At 35.2% G+C, this 20,813-nt stretch overlaps 1 pseudogene across 1 annotated transcript; it reads left to right on the forward strand.

Moving 5' to 3' along the window:
- Nucleotides 1-12,049: 12,049 nt before the first annotated feature.
- Nucleotides 12,050-19,999, forward strand: LOC143570153 (disease resistance protein RUN1-like; annotated as a pseudogene). The gene is made up of 5 exons (XR_013141877.1): nt 12,050-12,688; nt 13,375-15,086; nt 18,193-18,781; nt 18,918-19,517; nt 19,607-19,999. The product of XR_013141877.1 is annotated as a disease resistance protein RUN1-like (transcript).
- Nucleotides 20,000-20,813: the final 814 nt, after the last annotated feature.

Below are 20,813 nucleotides of genomic sequence, written 5' to 3' on the forward strand. Positions count from 1 at the left end.
TTTGTGTTTTATGATGTGTGTTTCACAAACGTATAACAAGCGTATAACAAGAGTATGACAAACGTATAACAAAAGATAAAAATTTTATTATTTATTTATTTAATACATGGGGTTACACCCCATCAGACCCCATCAACCCAAACCACATCAACCCCCATCGCTCCCTGTTTCTTGATCTTCTCACGCCCATCTTCCTTGAACTCCATGTTGGCTGACAAATTTGAAACCGTGTTAACCAAAGTACAATACACGGAGTTGTAGCATGTAGTCTGTTGCTTGAGGAACTCAGCAGTCTGTGCCTTGAACTCACTGTCTGGTAGCTGCATGAGTTCATTGTATGCATCAAGAGTTTTTGATTTCTCTTGAAGCACGTAGGCCTATGAGTGTTGAAGGGCGTTGAGAAACTTCTCGTCCTTTTGTTTCTCAAGATCAAGTTTTGCATTCACCATGCTTTTCACGGCTTTATCACTTGAAAATATTTTTTGTGTGATATGATTAATAACAATGGATGTGAAATATATAGACATAATTTGGATGTCTATTGAGTGTGGGTAGTTGAGATAGAGTTTATTTTGTTCAATGTCATTTAATTTGATGTAGGCTATGATCATCACAAAAATTGCATTTATTATTTTTAAGCGTGATACAAGCGTATATATATATTTTTTAATCTATGTTTTGGTTGTTGACATAGTGTAATTTTAATTAAAGTGATTTTATGTAGGCTATCATTACAAAAATCTTTTTTTCTTTTAGACATAAATTTTGGCAGATGAGTTTGTAATAAATGTAATTTTAAGTTTTTGACAAAACTTCATGAGAAACTAGTTTCTTTTTAACGAGATTTGATGGTTTAGCGTTTGAAAAGCGTATAATGAGCGTCTCATTACATCGCTCATTACACGTGAGCAAATAGTAATGAACTTACACTGTTCGTATGTTGCGTCCGTAAGCATGCACTTATGAGCGTTTTTCAAGCATTTTGTCTTTCTATTATTATTTCTTCACTATTTTTGGTCCGTGACCCTGTAGTTGTTTTGTTTTGTCCTTTTTTTGTACTATTTGGTCTGTGATATTTTTCCTATATATATGTTATATTTTGTCACAGTTATATCCACCCATCTCAAAATCAGTTATAATGGATGCCTCATCATCTTCATCATCTTTCAAGGAAGCGTTGAAGATGAAAATTGTTGAGCAGGTAGCCACCGACAAAGTTTTCGTGACAAGCTAACACATGAGTTTGTGATGCTTAATAATAACATGGATTACAGGGATGTTATTACGAACGTTCTTGTCAAAATGCCTGCTAGTGCTATCCGAGATCTTGCGGTTTTGTTTATGGTTGACATAGGGAAGAATGAGTTAGAACAGTTCAAAAATTTATCAAAGGCAATTCTTGAGCTAAACTGTTCAATTAAATTTAAGTTGGATTTTCTCAAGTCACTATTAGAGTAGGGAGGCAACTGGGTGATGATTGAGAGTTTCATGAGCGTTTTGTAATGTTTTTTTTAATCATGTACTCCGTAGTATTTTTGTGTGGTAATAATAAAATTCTAATGTTGTTGTTAGTTGATTGTTTCTAACATAAGGCCATTGACTAAAATAGACAACAAATTCAAATTAGTTGTTGCCTTCTTTTGAGTTCTTCAACCATCTCCTCCGCGGGCATTTCTTTGTCGTTATTTTCCATAAATTCTTGCGCCTTCTCGGTTAGATTATCTCTATTCTTGTTTATATCCGACAGAAGTATTTTGGCCAAATACTTTGTCCTCAACTTTCTTAGCCTATTCACTTGTCTAGGACATTCCTTGTAAAATACGCACGTCCATGGTTTCTTCCCATCATACTTCTCCATGTGTCTCATAGCAAAAACCCCACAATCTACCCCGTTTTCGGTTGTTCTCCATGACATCCTTAATCTTGTGATTGGAGCCTTACTGGTTTGTTCAGCAATGGGGTGATTGATTTTCTTAAGATACATGTAGAAGACGGTTCTCTAAAAATACATAAACAGCAGTTAAGTATTTCACAAATATTATAATAGATTTTTTGTTAAGAGTTTGTTGAGCGTTTACCAGGATTTGGGGATTCTTTTTGTATCTTTCTTCAAAAAGTCTTTTGATTTCTTTTTGTTTGTCTTCTGGCTTTGTAAACTTTTTATTAGCCGGTACTTCTTGATGTCCACTGTTGTCAAGCAACTCTATCACTCTGGTTTGAAGGTTGAAAACAACCACATAGAAGTGATCTCTATCTAGTATTGGCACGAAGAAAATAACAACTTGCTTCATTGTTTTGACATCAGACCTCATCAGCTCTTTCTCAATGTTGTTCATAAACACATCGAGTCTTTGTTCGTTTGTGTGACCAAATGCCTCATTATAATGGTCAGTTGTCTGCATAAGAATTCAAATAAGCGTTTGATAAGCGTAGATACATAATACATGTTAAAGAGTTTAACAAGCGTTTTTATGATAACATGTATAGTTAAAGCGTACTAGCAGTGTGCTTGTACCAAAGAACCTGAATGGTGAATCTGCAGATTTTTTCTTTTCTTCAAAGTTCATGAGTTCGCAGAATGCATCCATTGCGTTTGTTCTTATATATAAATCAGGACAAAAACTCTAAAAAATCACCTTAAATGAATCGGTGTAAGTAGTCTTGAAAACCTCTTCCCATATGTCGTCAAGGCAAAAAAATATACCCCGCAATTGTTTTCTCATCATCTGTGACTGATGTGTTTAGTTCAACCTCTCTTAAAACATATGGTGATCTCAATGCAGGAGGTAACTTTCTCTTTCTTTCTTCTCTCACCAACTCTTTGTCTTTATTTTCTTGTATTAATGATACAGGAGATGTAATTTTGGGTATCATTTTTGAAGTTGATGTCGGTGTTATGAAATTTTCACTTGGTGACATATCAGCGTCAGCTTTTGAAATTTTCACTTGGTTTTTCTCTTCAACTCTAGTAACTAAAAACAACAAGTTAAAGTCACTGAAGCAGATTACTAAATTTTTTTTTATAAAGCAAATGCATTTTTTTTCTGTCTTACCTATGATATCTTCGAGAGTTGCATCAGTGTTTATGGGATCAACACCATCTTTGTTTTCTCCTCCTTGTATCATCTCTGATGCAAGGGCACTAGACTCTTGAGCATTTGTATGAACATGCACCACATGAGCTTCAAGTGAGATAACTGTGAAGCAATAAGTGTGAGCGTGTAGAAAGCGTTTATGTATGAAACTGGTAAAAAAATAGATAAGCGTTTAAGAATTGTTTAATACCTTCAGCTTCTTTTGGAATTTCTGCTTCTTTTGGATGCACCACATGAGCTTCAAGTGAGATAAGTGTTAGCGTGTAAAAGCGTTTAAGAAAAAAATATAGATAAGCGTTTAAGAAGCGTTTAGTGCCTTCAGCTTCTTTTGCAACAGTGTGTTCCATCTTGTCGTCTTTCGAGCCAACTTGTGAATCTTAACAGAGCTTTTAAGAAGCGTTTACTTTAAACATATTAACAGAGCGTTTGACAAGCGTTTAAGTTTATTATTTAAGAATAAAAATACATTTTTTTGCCCATGCAAGTACTGTAGAGACAACTAAATCAAGTTTATTATTCCCTCCTAGCTCTGTTACATTAATTTCTTCATCTTTGTTTAGTTGAGATTCATTACCAATGACAACTGTTATTTAAACTTTTATAAATAATATTTCTTTTAAGTTGTATAAAAGAAGTTTTTAATTTATTACCTTTTTCGGGCTCCTCAACCTCTGTATTTACCACTGCATCACCACCGCCTGCACCACTAACTCCTGCATCATCAACAGTTTCCCCAAATTTTTTCTTTTCTTCTGATAGATTATAAACTTCAGGAATCATACCACTTCCTTCTTCACCAACCACGGTATCTGAACCAACTACTGCATCTGAATGAACTGTCTCAATTGCGGCAGCTGTATAAGAAGTGGGAACTTTCAAAGACATATATATATTTTTTGATAAAGAGTTAGATTGCTTTTCTCACCTAAATTTAGGAGTGTGTTGTTTTTCATGGTTTCACTTTCTTGTGTTTTGTTAACCACATTAGGATTGAATATGTCTTCCCAATCGTACCACCTAGCAAAGATATGTGGATTTGATAGATGTTTTTCCTTCCCTTCACGAACCAATTTATTGATTTCTTTGCAAAGTATTTCAAATTTCTTCATCTTCTTATCCATTTTCTTATTCCAAGACTGTAAAATGAAAATATAGTTTTAAATTAAATTAAGATATTCTGATTTTATGTATGTCTCACCTTTTCTTCCTTTGTTTCTTTTGGTGGTAGGTAAGCAGATATTCCAGACAGCTGAAGTGGGTGATATAAAAGTCGACCAGCTCTTGCGAGTGTGTTCCCAACGGCATTTGCAAACTCAAATGTGAATACGTATCATCATCATCATCAACTTCTCCTTCGACATTGTGATCGGCATTATCTGATTCTGTTTCACTCCCCCCATCTGCCCCTGATATATGTTAATGTATCATTAAAAGAAATACAAATCCCATAAGCGTTTATGTATGAAACTGGTAAAAAAATATAGCTAAGCGTTTAATACCTTCAGCTTCTTTAGGAATTTCAGCTTCTTTTGGATGCACCACGTCCACATGAGCTTCAAGTGAGACAACTGTGAAGCAATAAGTGTGAGAGTGTGGAAAGCGTTTATGTATGAAACTGGTAAAAAAAATATAGCTAAGCGTTTTAAGAAGCGTTTAATACCTTCAGATTCTTTTGCAACTGTTTCTGCATGTTTATCAGCAGAAGGAATATCAATTGTATTATCAGCAGCAGCTTCAGGAATTATCTTGTCACCGGTGGCTGCAATCTTACCAGCAGCTGCAATTTCACCAGCAGCTGCAACATCATCTTTACCAGCATCAGCAGTATCAGTTGCAGTTTCAACATTAGCTTCAACATCATTCTCATATGCAGGAGCGTATTCCTCGTATTCATAAACATCATCTAAAGGAGGTCCATTATTATACAAGTATTTCTCCATCCTTGCAAGAGTTGTTGTTGTTATGTAGTTGACTGCAGGTGTTGTGACCAGAGACCCAAATGGACCATATTTCTTCTGGTACTTATATGTGTAAAGCATCGTAAGGAAGGTGATTGGACCGTTATATTGTGCATTGACATCTTTCCATTCTTTCTTTGTCATAATTAGGTTTACAATTACATAGCTGCACCAGTCCATATCTAGAATATCTGAGATTTTATCGATTGCGGTAATGAATCGTTGGTTGACTGTTGTTGATTTTGTTATAAATCTTATACATGTGTTGAACAACACAAGGAAATTAATTTTAAACATGTCACCAACTCCTTGATCAGCGATCAATTTCTGTCTCACATGCTTTATACTTATTTTTGGAGTCGGGAATTGGTTCTTGAACAGATCTGTAGTTACATCATCCCCCAACCTTGGTCTACTCATGTCTAAAACGGGTATCTTACCAATTGCTATACCCAACACCTCATGGACTTTTGCTGCTGTTACCTTAATAACACCACTGCCGGTGTTCAATTCATTAAACCGGTGATCATAGTTCATCAGCAACCAATGCTCTAAGATTGATGGAGTTTGATTAATTTGCAGGTTGAATATTGAACCAAATCCCATTTATTTCAAACAATCTTTCTTTTTAGAGCTCATTTCAGCCACTGCTTCGACAATGTTAAATGGTGCACATCTGAGTCGCAACTTTCTGTCTATAAATTCAACAAAAGGATTCCTTTGTACCCTCTCAGCTGGCTTCTTTTCTTTAACAACCTTCCTTTTTTTAACAACCTTCTTTTCTTTAACAACTTTATTCGCTGGTTTTTGGAAGTCTGAATCCGCACTACTCTCTTCCACCTCTTTCCTCTTATTTGATAAAAATGTGTTAATTGGAACTTCAAAGTCCGAATCAGAGTTCACTTCAACATGTTTTGTCTTAAGTTTTTTGACTCCGGCATCAACTTGTTTTGTTTCATCCTTTCGCTTAACTGATCACACATAAAACACTCATCAGACGCCTAACACTATATGCAGAACTAGTTATTCAATTATAAAAAGAAGCTTACCAAACGCTCATCAAACGCACAAGGTCAGTTAAAGAACCAGTTATTCAGTTATGACAAACGCTCAACAAACGCCTAACACTATATGCAGAACCAGTTCTTCAGTTATAAAAAAGAAGCTTACCAAACGCTCATCAAACGCACAAGGCAGTTAAGTACATGTTATTCAGTTATCAGAAACGCTCATCAGACGCCTAACACTATATGTAGAACTAGTTCTTCAGTTATAAAAAAGAAGCTGACCAACAGCTCATCAAACGCATAAGGCAGTTAAGTACATGTTATCCAGTTATCACAAACGCTCATGAGACGCCTAACACTATATGCAGAACCAGTTCTTCAGGTATAAAAAAGAAGCTTACCAAACGCTCATCAAACGCACAAGGCTAGTTAAAGAACATGTTATTCAGTTATGACAAACGCTCAACAAACGCCTAACACTATATGCAGAACCAGTTCTTCAGTTATAAAAAAAAGCTTACCAAACGCTCATCAAACGCACAAGGCCAATTATTTAACACTTGGTATACAAATATGGTGAAATAAACCCAAACTCTTTTCATACGCTTTCGAACAGATGTTAATTAACAACGTAATAACCAATAATTAAATACAAATAATACAATTTAACATAAAATTAAATGATTACCTCCATTGATTGTTGTCAAACGCTCATGAAAACAACTCTTAAAATGCTCTCTAAAACCTAAATCGATTACAGAAATAATAAACAAACACCTGATTTATTAATAATCTGAGTTTTATCTTGTTTATGCTTTGATCTTCGTTCTTTCGTTGAAGCAGATGCGTTAGGGTTCTTTGTTTTATCCATCTTCGTTAAGATTGAATGTAGTGTGCTTCACTTGCTTCGTCGCCGGAACAGTTGATAGTTTTAGTTGATTGAATTAGTACGCTTCCGTCGCCGAGATTAATTTATGGTAACCGCTCTCTTAATTGAGAGTGATTTTAGGGATAATAATTGACGATGTTACCCTTTTTGAAGAAAGAGGCGTGTGTTTTAAAAAAATTGATCGGACGCTTGATTGTGTCGTGTACTGTTTGTACGATAAGGGATTAACGTACGTTAACCGCTCTATATATAGGTTTAAGTTCATGAGAGAAGTCATTTTATTGCGAGAAATGCAAGAAATCATTTCATCCAATCACAAAATTTCTTTTCATTTTTTCTTTTAATTAAATGAAATGGCATAATGGTAAAGATTAAATTAGTTTATTTTGGTAAGTATAATTTATTTTGGAAAGTTTCAATTTATTCTATAATAGTGCATTTATTTGTTATTTGATTTAAAAAATATGACAAGACATTAAACAAATTTGCATACAGTAAACTTTATATGATCACTTTTAATTTCTTTTCAAATTGATATGCTTAAATTAAAGTATGTCACAACGATTTTTTCTTTTTTTATGTGATTGATTTTTCCCTATATTAAAAGTATGTTTATGCATTTTACAATTTTACATCTAAAAAATGCAAAATAATAATAATAAATATTTTTTTTATTAACAAAGCAAAAAAAAAAAAACAACAGCAATAACAACAACAACAACAATAATAATAATAATAACATCAGTACATATTTAACTACAAAAGGTCACCACATTAAAATTTTTGAAGCTTCAGTTTTGTTTTTTTTATTAGTTAATTTATGTGCTAATTAAGTTTGTCTAATAACTTACGCAAAGACAGACATATTAACAACCTACATATATATTCATATTAACCTACACAGACTATATTAATAACCTACATTTAAGAAATGCTGTAATAAGCACATATCGTAATACTACCTACACTTAATATAATATATACATATATACTACATAACCGTACCTACACATAACATTATAACATATTAAAAAAATGCATAATTTGCAGATAAGCCCTACACAGCCTACGCATAACATAGCATATACTCAAATTAACATCTAGACCTACACATTGTTAGTTCATTTTATTTTCATCTATACAAAACTCATATACGCCTACACATACTTCATATTCGCATACATAGATTGTCAGTTATTTTACTTTCACCAACACGTAACTAATATTTACCTACACATAATATTGTATTTGTTTTACAATGTGTCGGCTTTTGTGTTAATTGTGTAGGATTATGTTTGTTTTGACATTGGCAGGCTTTGTATTAATTATGTAGGCTTTATATAGTCTTGAGGATGTGTCACATATAAGTATATAGCATACCATAATTAAATCCTATGCTAGATCAATAATGTAGTTATCATCCACAACTTGACATCATAACCTTCACAAAATAATTCACCTACACATCAATGATTGCGTACCACACAATGGTATCAAATATACATATCCTTAAAATGAAATCAAAAACCTCTATTAACACAATAAACATACCGCGTAAACATAAAAACACAAAAAAACCACATAATTTTAGTCTGATTCTTTTTATCTTCATGATAAATACAATTTAGGAAAAACAAATTGACATATGTAACCATGATATCCTTTTACGATGGATGAGATCATAATATTGATAAAAAAAACACAAAGAAAAAGTCAAATTACTTTGCTTATTAAATTGTGGCCGTAACCTTCAAAACCACCTGTTTCTTACCACTATCGTAATTTTGGAAAATTTTATTTTGATAACTAATGGTGGCCACACATCAAAGATTTGATTATCAATCAAAAGTTGCAGATTCTATGTATATAAAGTAAAATACGTGAATACCCTTTGTATTAAAATGCAATAAAACAATGAAGCCAATAATTACAACATTGTCATGTTGGATCTAAGTCATAGATCAAACTAAATCAAGGGTTATAATTAACTTCTCGTAATAAAATCACTTCTATCCTAAACAATCTTCTATATATATATCTATATATATATATGCTACAAGTACCTTTATTATGGTATGAAATGACGAAGATACTAGAAGTTAGGTTATTTAAATAATAAACAAAGAAGATGTTTGTTTTATTTCCTTCCTTTGTATTTTGTATATTTGATCAACTTGTGTACTTGGGATTTGATTGAATTAATGATATTATTGTCGCTTAATAGTGTCCCATGTGTTTTGAACAATATGTCCGTCACACTCAGGCGTATTCCGCTTTAGCAGGGGTGTTACAAACAGTCCTTGACTGAGTATCATATCCATTATGATATATGTTTTTGAAACTCAACAGATTTCTTGTTGATTTTGGGGAAAATAAAACATTTTCTATTGTGAGCTTTGTACCATTTGGTAATGCTAAATTAGTTTTTCCCACTCTTTCTATCAAGTTTGTAGGACCTGATATTGTATTCATGATTCCTTTTGTTGGTTTCAATTTATAAAAATATTTTCTAGATCTAAATATAGTATGCGTGGCTCCACTATCTGCTATACATATATCTTCTTCATTTGTTTGATCTTTTGCAATTTTTATACTTTTCATCCCATGCAGTACTTTGTAAGTGAATTTGTAAGGAAATTAAGATGTGTATATTTAAAAAGTAAATACTTAAGGTCGGAAAATGTGCATTTTTATAATATGATTGATTGCAACTTGTGGATAGGTCACGTCCATCATTTTTAATGGACATGTCAAATATCATATTTCTTTGGGTTATTGGATTTTAATAATCAATATTGAAATTGGTCGATAATAATTCATATTCATTTATCGCTACTTTGGTCTCAAATTTAAAAAAAAGTTGCCCCCCCATCCGACCACGTTAAAAATGACTTAACGGCGCTATATTTTTTTCTGAATTTCAAACTAATGTTTTTGGGATTTTGATTGGAAGGAAGATAGGAGTCGACTGATGCAAAACTTAGTTCGAAACGATGCTCCTAAACGACAAAACAATGCTTCAATTCTGGTGTTTGAACTTACAATCAACAAGTGGCGATAAAATTAACAAGACATTTTTAATAGGGACCATTGGAGGCCAACTATTTAAAAATTGGGGCCGCCAATGACGATAAAACAAATATGATTATTATCGGTCAATACCATTTAATAAGGATTATTAAAATTCAATAAACCTATTCCTTTTGTGAATAGATCAAGATAATAATTTTAATAAAAGAATAAAAAAATATAAAAAAATACCGTAAAAATATCATGTAATACACGGGTTCTAAAGCTATTTTTGCTATATATAAACGTAATATTGCTTCAAATCTCACATATCAATTAACACCCATAATAATTCAACGTAAATAGATCTATAATCCGTGTTTTATACAAATTCTTCAACTTTCATTACTAGTATTTTGAATGGACATGTTTTTAAAAGTCTAATTTGATTATAGATAAACATGTTTAATGTGCAATTTAATTTCTCTTATGATATATGGATCCAAAAATAAAGTATGTTGTTATGAACAAAAAACATTTGCTATTTATAACTTCTCTAACAAAACAACAATATTTCGTTACAAAGTCGATATCAAAGTAGTTGTTGACACAGTCTTGAGGAAATTCATAAGAAAAATTCTCAAAATGGCTCTTTTTAAAGAGAGAAAGTGTAAAATAGCCATAAATTTTAACATATTTTTAAAAATAGCCCATCAAATTTGGACTGAGGGAACGAGATCTGAAAAAAATCCTTAGGCCAATAAAATTCTGACAAGTGTCAAAATCCGACGGGTTTTTTAAAAATATTGGGAGACCAGTCCATATTTTCCATTAAAAGTTTTTCTAATAATACAGTCTTTTCCGACGATCTTTTAATGTTTCCTAACGGGTCCCCTAAACTTCCAAAAAACATGGGAAATTGTGCATTCAAATTTAGTCTTTCAAGACGCATTTAGGGTGAATTTATACCAAGAAGACGAGTTAGTAGTTTATTTCCTATGTGTTGAAATCTAGTCCACACCTTCAAAATTTATTACTAAGCCGTCTACACTGACAATATATTATGCAATTACGTCTATTCCGACATGATCCAAATAATATACATGAGTTATCTTCATCATCTTCCCTTTCATACAACCCTAAACCATAATAGGATCCAACGAACCCGGGACCCATATCCATAACCTCCACTCGATCACCCCTCTTAAACTTCATGATTTGATTCGAGAGTTAGAGTTTGATGAAAATATGTGAATGAATTATTGAGGATTGAGGAAGATGATAGATATAATGTAAATATGGACGGACGAGTAAGAATATACTACATACTCGTCTCTTTCGTACAAATTTTAAAGATTCGTGTCTTGAAAGACAAATTTGTAATGCACATTTTTCCATAAGTTCAAAATTTGTAGGGTCGAGATAAGAATATTTAATAAACCGTCTGGCAAGACAACTTTTTAATATTAAGATTTCGTAAAGAATATGGACGGGTACCTCAATCTTTTCGAAAATATTGAGATTTATCAAGTAAGTGTCTTGAAAGACAAAATGAAATGGTACATCTATCCATGTCTTTAAAAATTTGTAAGGGTCTGATAAGAAACTTAAATAATCCGCCTGACAAGAAAGCTTTGGAAAATAAATTTTAGTTCAAAAATATGGACGGGTCCCTCAATATTTATAAATCTATGGTCTTCTTGGTACACATTCATCTTAAGTGCGTCTTGAATGACTGAATTTGAATGCACAATTTCCCATGTTTTTTGGAAGTTGAGGGGACTCGTTAGAAAACATGAAAAGACCGTCGGAAAAAAACTGTATTATTAAAAGAACTTTTAGTGGAAAATATGGACTGGTCCCTAATATTTTTAAAAAACCCGTCGGATTTTGACACCTGTCAGAATTTTATTAGCCTAATGATTTTTTCAGATCTCGTCTCCTCGGTTCAAATTTGATGGACTATTTTAGGAATATGTGAAATTTAAGGCTATTTTTCACTTCCACTCTTTTAAAAGGGCTATTTTGAGAATTTTCCAAAATTCATATACGTCCAATATCAGAGGTCCCATATGTCAATTAATTAAGCGACCAATTAGTTAATTACCAGAACCCTATCAAAAGTAGGCGTTGACTTAGAAACCTTATAAACTAGATCAGTTTTCATATCCTCATCTTCTTCATCTCATTCATAGCTTTCATTAATTCAAAATGGTTGTTCTCAATGAACTTTCACCAGGATCTTCATCATCAACTAATTACACATATGACGTGTTTTTAAGTTTTCGAGGCTTTGACACTCGCAATAATTTCACAGATCACCTCTACAACACCCTTGTGGAAGCCGGCATTGTCACGTTTTTGGATGATCAAGAGATTGAAACTAGTGAAGCACTAGAACTCGAAAGCGCGATTAAGTCATCTCGGGCTTCTATTATCGTCTTGTCCGAGAATTATGCTTCTTCCACTTGGTGCCTAGACGAATTAGTATTAATCCTTGATCAAAACACGAACCGTAAACAAATCGTCATCCCCATATTCTACCATGTTGAGCCCACTGATGTTCGGAAGCAGCAAAGCAGCTTCAAGGAAGCAATGACAAAGCATGAACACAGGATGGAGAAAGAAACAAGTACCGAGAAAAAAAAGTCAGTGGGTTCGAAAGATAGAATTATGGAGAAGAGCATTGACAAAAGTTGCTGATTTAAAAGGGAAAGATGCCAAAGACAGGTAAATCTCGCATCATCACAGACATATAATTATAGAAGTAATTAGCTCAAGAGAGTGTTTGGCTAAGCTTATTTAACTCCAAAAATGCTCTTGGCAAAAGTGTATATTTACTTATGCCTTTTTCAAAAGTAGTTTTTAATAAAAGTGTTTTAATTTGTGGTTGGAAAAACGAAAAAGTAGATAAAATGACCAAAAAAGGACATTCTTATATATTTACTAGTTGTATGTTGGGTGTATTCGTAATTTTGGTGTTCCAAAAACAAAACACAAAACAAAAAGTTTGGATTTCTTGCTTCAAGAAACCATCTTTCTAACATACAACAAAAAGCAAAACACAAAAGTGCTTTTATGATAACCAAACATGATTATTTGCTTACTGGCTTTTTTAAAAATCAAATAGCAAAAAGACAAATTTGAAAAGCTTAGCCAAGCACACCCTAATCAACCATATTCAGTAGAGATCCTATCCATAGTAGTGCTATAATTAGAATGGTCTCGAGAGGGTGAGATATATGCAGATAATACCTTTATTCTAGAGGATAGAGAGTTTGCTTCAACGCTCTAACTTCAAATCATATGAAAATGATTATATATATATATATAATATGATATAACTGGTTTAGAACTTCGAATTTCCATATCTATATAGACCAGATTCCAGATTTCTAACTACAATTAATTTCTAGGAAAGAGACGGATTTCATTAAAGAAGTCGTTACCGACATCCAACGCAGATTAGGTGTACCCTTAAGCAGTACCTTGCCACTTATGATCGGGAGGAGCTCTAACATTGCAGTCATTAATTCATGGTTGACAGATAGATCTTGTCTTACGTCCGACATTCTAACAATTGTAGGCATGGGTGGGATTGGGAAGACGTCTTTAGCAAGACATGTTTTCCGGTTACACTCTAGTAAATTCCCCAAAAGCAGCTTTATCGAAGGTATCAATACAAGATGTAACGAACACTCTAATGGGTTGCTTGATTTACAAAAGCAGCTTCACTGAGGCATTTCAAAAAAAATTGACTTACAAGTTAATGATGTCATTGAGTATACATCCAAGATTGAGAATATGCTAGCCCTTAAAAAGGTGTTTATAGTGCTTGATGATATTGGTAGTCTTGACCAGCTGGATGCTTTACTTGGTAACAAAGGTTTCTATAAAGGAAGCAAAATCATAATTACAACCAAGGACGCATCGTTAATAGAAAAGTGTGCATTATTCAACCAACAAGTTCAACCCAAGCATAAAAAGGTCTCACTCAGTGGCTTATCAAGGACTGTCTCACTAGAGCTTTTATGCATTCATGCATTCTCGAGCCGAAATCCCAAGGAAGGTTATACAGAGGTTTCAGAAAAGCTTGTGAAGTATTGTGAAGGACATCCGTTGGCTCTTAAAGTTTTAGGCAGGTCTTTGATAAAACAAGATGTAGCACACTGGGAAGAGTGTATAAAAGGGCTAAAGAAGAACCTGATTCATGCGTAAAAGCGGTACTGAAGATGAGCATAGACTCTTTGCCATCTGATGATAATAAGGATTTGTTTAAGCATATTGCTTGTTTTTTTGTGGGCAAAGATAGAGATGTGACTTCAACAATATTGAATGCGTGCAATATAAACACAAAATTGGGGATCACGAATCTCATCGACAGGCGCCTTCTTAGTGTTAGATTGGATAACGTGTTGATGATGCATCAACTGGTTCAAGAGACGGGCAGAGATTTAGTACGTCAAGAATCACCTTACAAGCCATGGCAGCGTACTCGTTTATGGTGTCACGAGGAGTCGCTGGAAGTATTGAAACGAAAAAAAGTAAGAAGCCATGTACACTTTTATGTAGTTTTGGATGAATTAAGTTTTTTTTTTTTGTCTAATTCTTTTTCTTCACAGGGTACAGATAATGTTCTCGGCCTTGCCCTTGACGTGAGAATGCTTGACACAAAGAAGTTGCGTGGATCATTTGAGTTGGACACAAAGTCATTAAGTAAAATGGATAGTCTAATGCTGCTACAACTCAACTATGTGCACTTTAATGGGTGTTTTGATAAATTTCCAGAAGATTTGAGATGGTTGTGTATGCATGGATTTCCCTTAAAATCTATGCCTTTAGATTTACCAATGGAGAAATTGGCTGCTCTTGACATGTCCTATAGCAATATTGAATCTTTTGACATGTCAAGAGACGAACAGTTGCTTGAATCATTAAAGATTCTTGATTTGAGCTTTTGTGAACGGCTTCTTAGTCTTGGTGGATTCATTGAACTCCCATCACTTGAAAGGTTAATAGTTAGAAACTGCATCAATTTGTTAGAGGTTTGTGAATCAATTCAACAATGTGTTGAACTTGCCCACATTGATCTAAGTTACTGCTGCAAGCTTAAAAGACTTCCCATTGTTAGGATTAAACGCACACACGAAACTGAACACACACACGAAAGCAGTAAACGAACACGAGGATTTAATGTGGTTCGGTCTAAACTGACCTACGTCCACGGGTGGCAACTAGGTATATCTTTATTGAGTGACCAAATATTACAAGTACATAATGTTGTTTATATAGAGACTGAACTAGGGTTAGTAAATTATTATGCAAGAAATCTAAACCGGGCCGGGCTTGGGCCCGACCGCCCACACCCGTCTCCTCTTTTGACTTCATATAATAAACCGGGCCAACAAGGCCTACGAACCCAACAATCTCCCACTCGGAGGCCTTGAGTACTCTCGTCTGCACTCATGGTTGTACTTCTGTAATCTGAACATTAAACTTCTTCTAGTTGCCACCGCCTTCTCATCAATTAACCTGAAGGCCCGTTGAAGCTCCCCGGAGCTCCAACACGTCAGTTATGGCTGAAACTGCCCCTGACCCGTTCTCTGTCCCTACCGGCTCCCACTGTAACGAACTATCGGATCCTGAGATAACCTGAGAACAAACACTCTCCATATTCAGCAAGTAATTCATTGGAGAGACTTTTACAGCTGGAATACTGGTTTTCTTAATCCACTGTCGACCTGGAACTGTAACTGAAACACGACCTGTGCTCCCACTGTCACGATGTCCCCCAACTGATTTAACCTTCCTAGCTCGTTCATCCTGAATCTTCACTTTGGCTCTGGGTTTGTTACTTGCAAAACGAACCTTCTTCTGCCCACGAGATTCTGTGAACCGGACTTTGTCTTTCACCAAAACTGGATCCACTCCTTTCGGTGACATATCGACCATATACAACGAACCCATTTTCTTGCCATGAGCAACCATAAGATTCCCTTTGACTACTTTCCATTGCCCATTCCCGAACTTAACATCGTGCCCTTGGTCATCCAACTGCCCAACTGAAATCAAACGTTTCTTCAAACTTGGAATAACCCTCACGTCTTTCAAAGTCCAAGAAGTACCAGCTGAAGTTATCAAATCAACGTCTCCCATACCCGTAACCTCTAAAATATCATCATTCGCTAGTCGAACCTTTCCAAAATCCCCAAATTTAAGATTCTTCATCGTTTCACTACAGTGAGTGGCATGAAACGATGCACCAGAATCCATCACCCAAGCATCAACGCTACTCTCAACACTACAAACCAAAGCCTCATCACTACTGACCCCGTCATCTGTGTCGTCTTCTGTAACGTTCACCTCTTTCTTACCATTCGGACAATGATTCCTGAAGTGTCCTTTCTCTTTACAACCCCAACATTCAATATCCTTACGAGTCTTAGACTGACTCCTCTTCCTGCTCCCACTGCCTCGCTGTTTTCCCCTACCTCTACCTTCTGTGACTAGCATATTGCCTGATGATTCACCTGAACTTCTGCGTCTTGAATCTTCTCCCAGAATCAGATCTCGAATCCCATCGAAAGTAATATTTGTAGACGAACTACAAACTGCAGTCACTGTTTGCGACCAACTGTCGGGCAAAGAGGATAATAACAAGAGGCCTTGAACTTCATCATCAAACTTAATGTCAACTGACACTAAGCGGGACAAGATCGAATTAAGATTATTGATATGAGTTGTAACTGACCCACCCTCTTTCATTCTTGTTGTCACTAGCTCTCGGATAAGATAGACTTTATTCACTGTCGAAGGCTTCTCATACATGTTGGATAGCGCCTCCATCATACCACGTGCTGTGGTTTCTTTCATGATGTTAAACGCCACATCTTCCGACAACGACAAAGTAATACAAGCCCTAGCTTTCTTGTCTAACTTCTTCCAATCTGCTTCTGACAGCTTTTCTGGTTTTTCATCCTCAAGCACTACATCCAAGTCTTTCTGACAAAGTAGTGCCTCAATCTGCATCTTCCACCAACCGAACTTCTGTCCGTCAAACTTCTGTATCGAAAACTTTCCGTCTTCTGCCATAACAATGACTAAAACGAAAAACTGGATAAAAAACAGAGACAGACACAGCAACACGAGCCTGAACTTAACGATTGTTCTACTGAACTCTGTTAAAAAATCAACCTATTTATACGCAACGGAAATACGAACTGTAAATCAGAAACCGAAACTTTAAACTGAAACGATAAACCTGACAAACGCGGTTGGCACTGGTTCTAAGTTTCTTTAAATTTCTTCTGACTTGAAACTGTTCTTCAACGAAAATAGGATCTTGATTCGCTGGTTCTTTGCTTAGTCGGATATTGACCCAACTATTTATTTCTTGATGGTGGCTTGTAGTTGGCTTTCCTTATTTTCTTTCACGTGGGACAACAATAATTTGCAAGCACAAGAAACACAAATCAAATAATAATATTTGTGGTGATTGTTGTGTTCTCACGCCCACACCAAACTAAAGGAAAGTAAAATCTCAAATATTCTGGCTTTAAAAAAAAAACAGATCGGGCTCCTGCCTTGTTTTCACGGCCCAGTGAGTATTCTCAATCCAACAAGCCCTTAATGTCTTTCTTGTTCACGAACACACTGCTCCTGCTCTAAACCTGACCAGACGGTCCTCAGATCTCAGGCGAGCGTAGTGTATGACTGCTTCCAAACAGAACCAACAAAAAACGCAGATCGCACGGGCTGGGTTTAGTAGCGGCGAAACGACGGCGGAAACCCTAACGGCGATCGGAAAACCGTAGGCGGCGGCGGAACCCTAGCGCAGTAGGGTGGCGGCGGCTGGATGGTTTGGCGGCGACTCGGCTGGTTCAACGTGTTCTTCGCGTGATCTGAACCTAAGCTCTAGATACCACTTGTTAGGATTAAACGCACACACGAAACTGAACACACACACGAAAGCAGTAAACGAACACGAGGATTTAACGTGGTTCGTTCTAAACTGACCTACGTCCACGGGTGGCAACTAGGTATATCTTTATTGAGTGACCAAATATTACAAGTTCATAATGTTGTTTATATAGAGACTGAACTAGGGTTAGTAAATTATTATGCAAGAAATCTAAACCGGGCCGGGCTTGGGCCAGACCGCCCACACCCGTCTCCTCTTTTGACTTCATATAATAAACCGCGCCAACAAGGCCTACGAACCCAACACCCATATCCATAGGAAAGTTAAAGAAGGTTAAAACACTATTGTTAGATGGTTGTGCTTCCCGTGAATCTACAATCAATAGATGTGATACGAATTCGTCTGCCATAACGAAGGCTATACCAAGTGATTTGAAGTTCTTTGCAATATCCTTACCAAGCTCATTGACAAAGTTGTCACTTGCAAATAATAATCTATGTAACGAATCCTTTCCCATGAACTTCAGTTCCCTAGCCATGCTAGAGGAATTATGTCTAGATAAGAACCCAATTGTTTCGGTGCCCAATTGTGTGAGAACCCTTCCTAGGCTTAAAGTGCTTCTTATGAATTATTGTAGTAAAGTGATAACATTCGAGAATCCTCCACGTACGCTAATAGAGCTGTCAATGTGTGTAGATCCTGACAAAAGTTTGCTAAGAAAAATTAAACTTGATCCAGAAATGTCATCACTAAGATTTTTTGGATACTGCCGCAACTTTTCGATTACCCCATTAGAAATTGATGGCATGGTGAAAAATCAAGATATGGCGGGGGTTGAGGATAAGGTATTACATAGTTTGGGCTGGATAAATTTAGAGTTTATTAAAGAACGGCGCTTCGAAGTTTATGAGTTTTTTGACCTTTATTTGAATGTCAAACCCAGGTTTCCTTTAATTATTACTCTCTGTTTGTGTGAATATTATATATATGTTTATGTATTTTGGATTTAATGTGATTAGTTAATTTTGTAAATGGCAGTTGTGCTATGAATTTGGAATATTCAGCACTTTTTATCTGTCAGACAAAATGCCTGACTGGATAGAATGCAGAAGCAATGGCCCATCGATATCATTTACCATCCCATCATCGCCTAAGAAGCTACGGGGATTGAATTTTTGTTTCATGGAGATGAGTGCATACTGGGAACATGAACGTACCGAGTTGCCAATGATCAAAGTTAGTAATGTTACAAAGAATTACACCTGGATCTGTAAACATTTTATTCATTATGTCAAGTCAGGTGGAGAGTGTATAACTTTCTTAAGCCATTGGATGTTTGGGCCGGATGAGATGAAAGACGGTGACCACATTACTATTACCGTAGAAAGGTACAACAAAGCTCAACATACAAGGGAGTGTGGTGTGGTCTTGTGTATGGTGAAGATGGAAAGAATGAGGAAGAAAAAGAAGATGTGTTGCGTTATTACAAGTCATGGAATCACATAATTGGTGGTGATCTCTCCCATTTTCAATTAACAACAGGAGAATACATCCTAGATAACAACCAATTTATACGACATTCGGAAAAAACGCTTGGAGACTTTCATCCTTTCATTGATTCCGAAGCCGTATGTAAAGGTGTGTGTCGTTTTTGCTAAGAATATTTGTTCAAGTCATACTTGAATAATAGCTAACTAATGCATAACATTTTTATATACATTTTTCAGAAGAGGAGATGATCTTTAAAGCCTTTTCTCAAAATAAGTCTGAAATAGATCATCGAGTACATTTCAACACCCGAACCCTTCTCTCATCACATGATTAAAAGCCACACAGTTCGTAATATGCGAGTATATATATGCTTGAAATTGCATCGTTACAAGGCTATGGCAGAGACTATAAAGGCTACATGTCATTATTCGTCGATCTTTTAATCAGCAACAAATTTTCAATCACAAGCGGATGCGTCTTGTGCTGACTATGTCAATAATGACATCAAAAGCATCCACTATTTGTATGTGCCCCCCTTCCCTGTTAATAAACATAAGTTCAGTGTGCATTTCTACTAGACATGACAATTTTGACTCATTTACTTAAAAATCAATGAATTTGGGTTGTGGTGTGTCTCAAACAGGTCAAATCATTTATCTACATAAATAGGTTTACTTTAAACCAAAAAAGTTTCATTTCTATAAATACTCTATTTTATTACATAAGTTAGTACATGAATTGTTTCCTAAAAGAAACCATTGGGAATGTGAATATGCTGTAACAAGTCATAAATGTAAGTTGATCGCAGGATATTGAAAGCATCTTGCGGACAACATCACATACATTGGTGGTTTTCAACATGTCTTTTATAATTATAGTACCAATATATCAACTTAATTTCGTGAAAGAAAATGGGCATGATAAATAAGATAATGTCCAGCCCCGTGTACATGATAATATTAGATGTGACAAGATTGGGAGGCCTGAAGACAGAAGGGTAGAGTGATAGTTTATTTTTTAGTATGGGTGAAAAAAAACAAACAAAATAGGTAATTGAAGTGGCTCAAATGTTCCAACCAATAAAATCTACCTGCTGAAATGCAACATGAAAATGCATCAAAGTTAAACATCCCAATCTGAATTGGCGTCCAACATTACCTCTTTGCACACTATTGCTACTACAACTACAACAAAAAAAGGTAAAAAAATAGGTAAAAAAAAAGATACTATTTTGCCCAATGTTTTCAAACCCGGACGCCTTACCGGGTCAAAGGTCAGACCGATCCGGGAGGGTAAATCGGAGTATGACCCGGATGACGTTATATATATATATATGGAAAGGATCAAGAGAGAACTCATCCTTAAAGAGAGAACTAGAGAACTAATAATAAAGTATTTATAATTTAATTAAAAAAAAAATTTTAATTTTTTTTTCTTTCATCC

Source organism: Bidens hawaiensis, unplaced genomic scaffold (assembly GCF_021521415.1).
Source record: "Bidens hawaiensis isolate Kalapana, Puna unplaced genomic scaffold, B.hawaiensis_p1.1 tig00024837_1, whole genome shotgun sequence".
NCBI lineage: Eukaryota > Viridiplantae > Streptophyta > Magnoliopsida > Asterales > Asteraceae > Bidens > Bidens hawaiensis.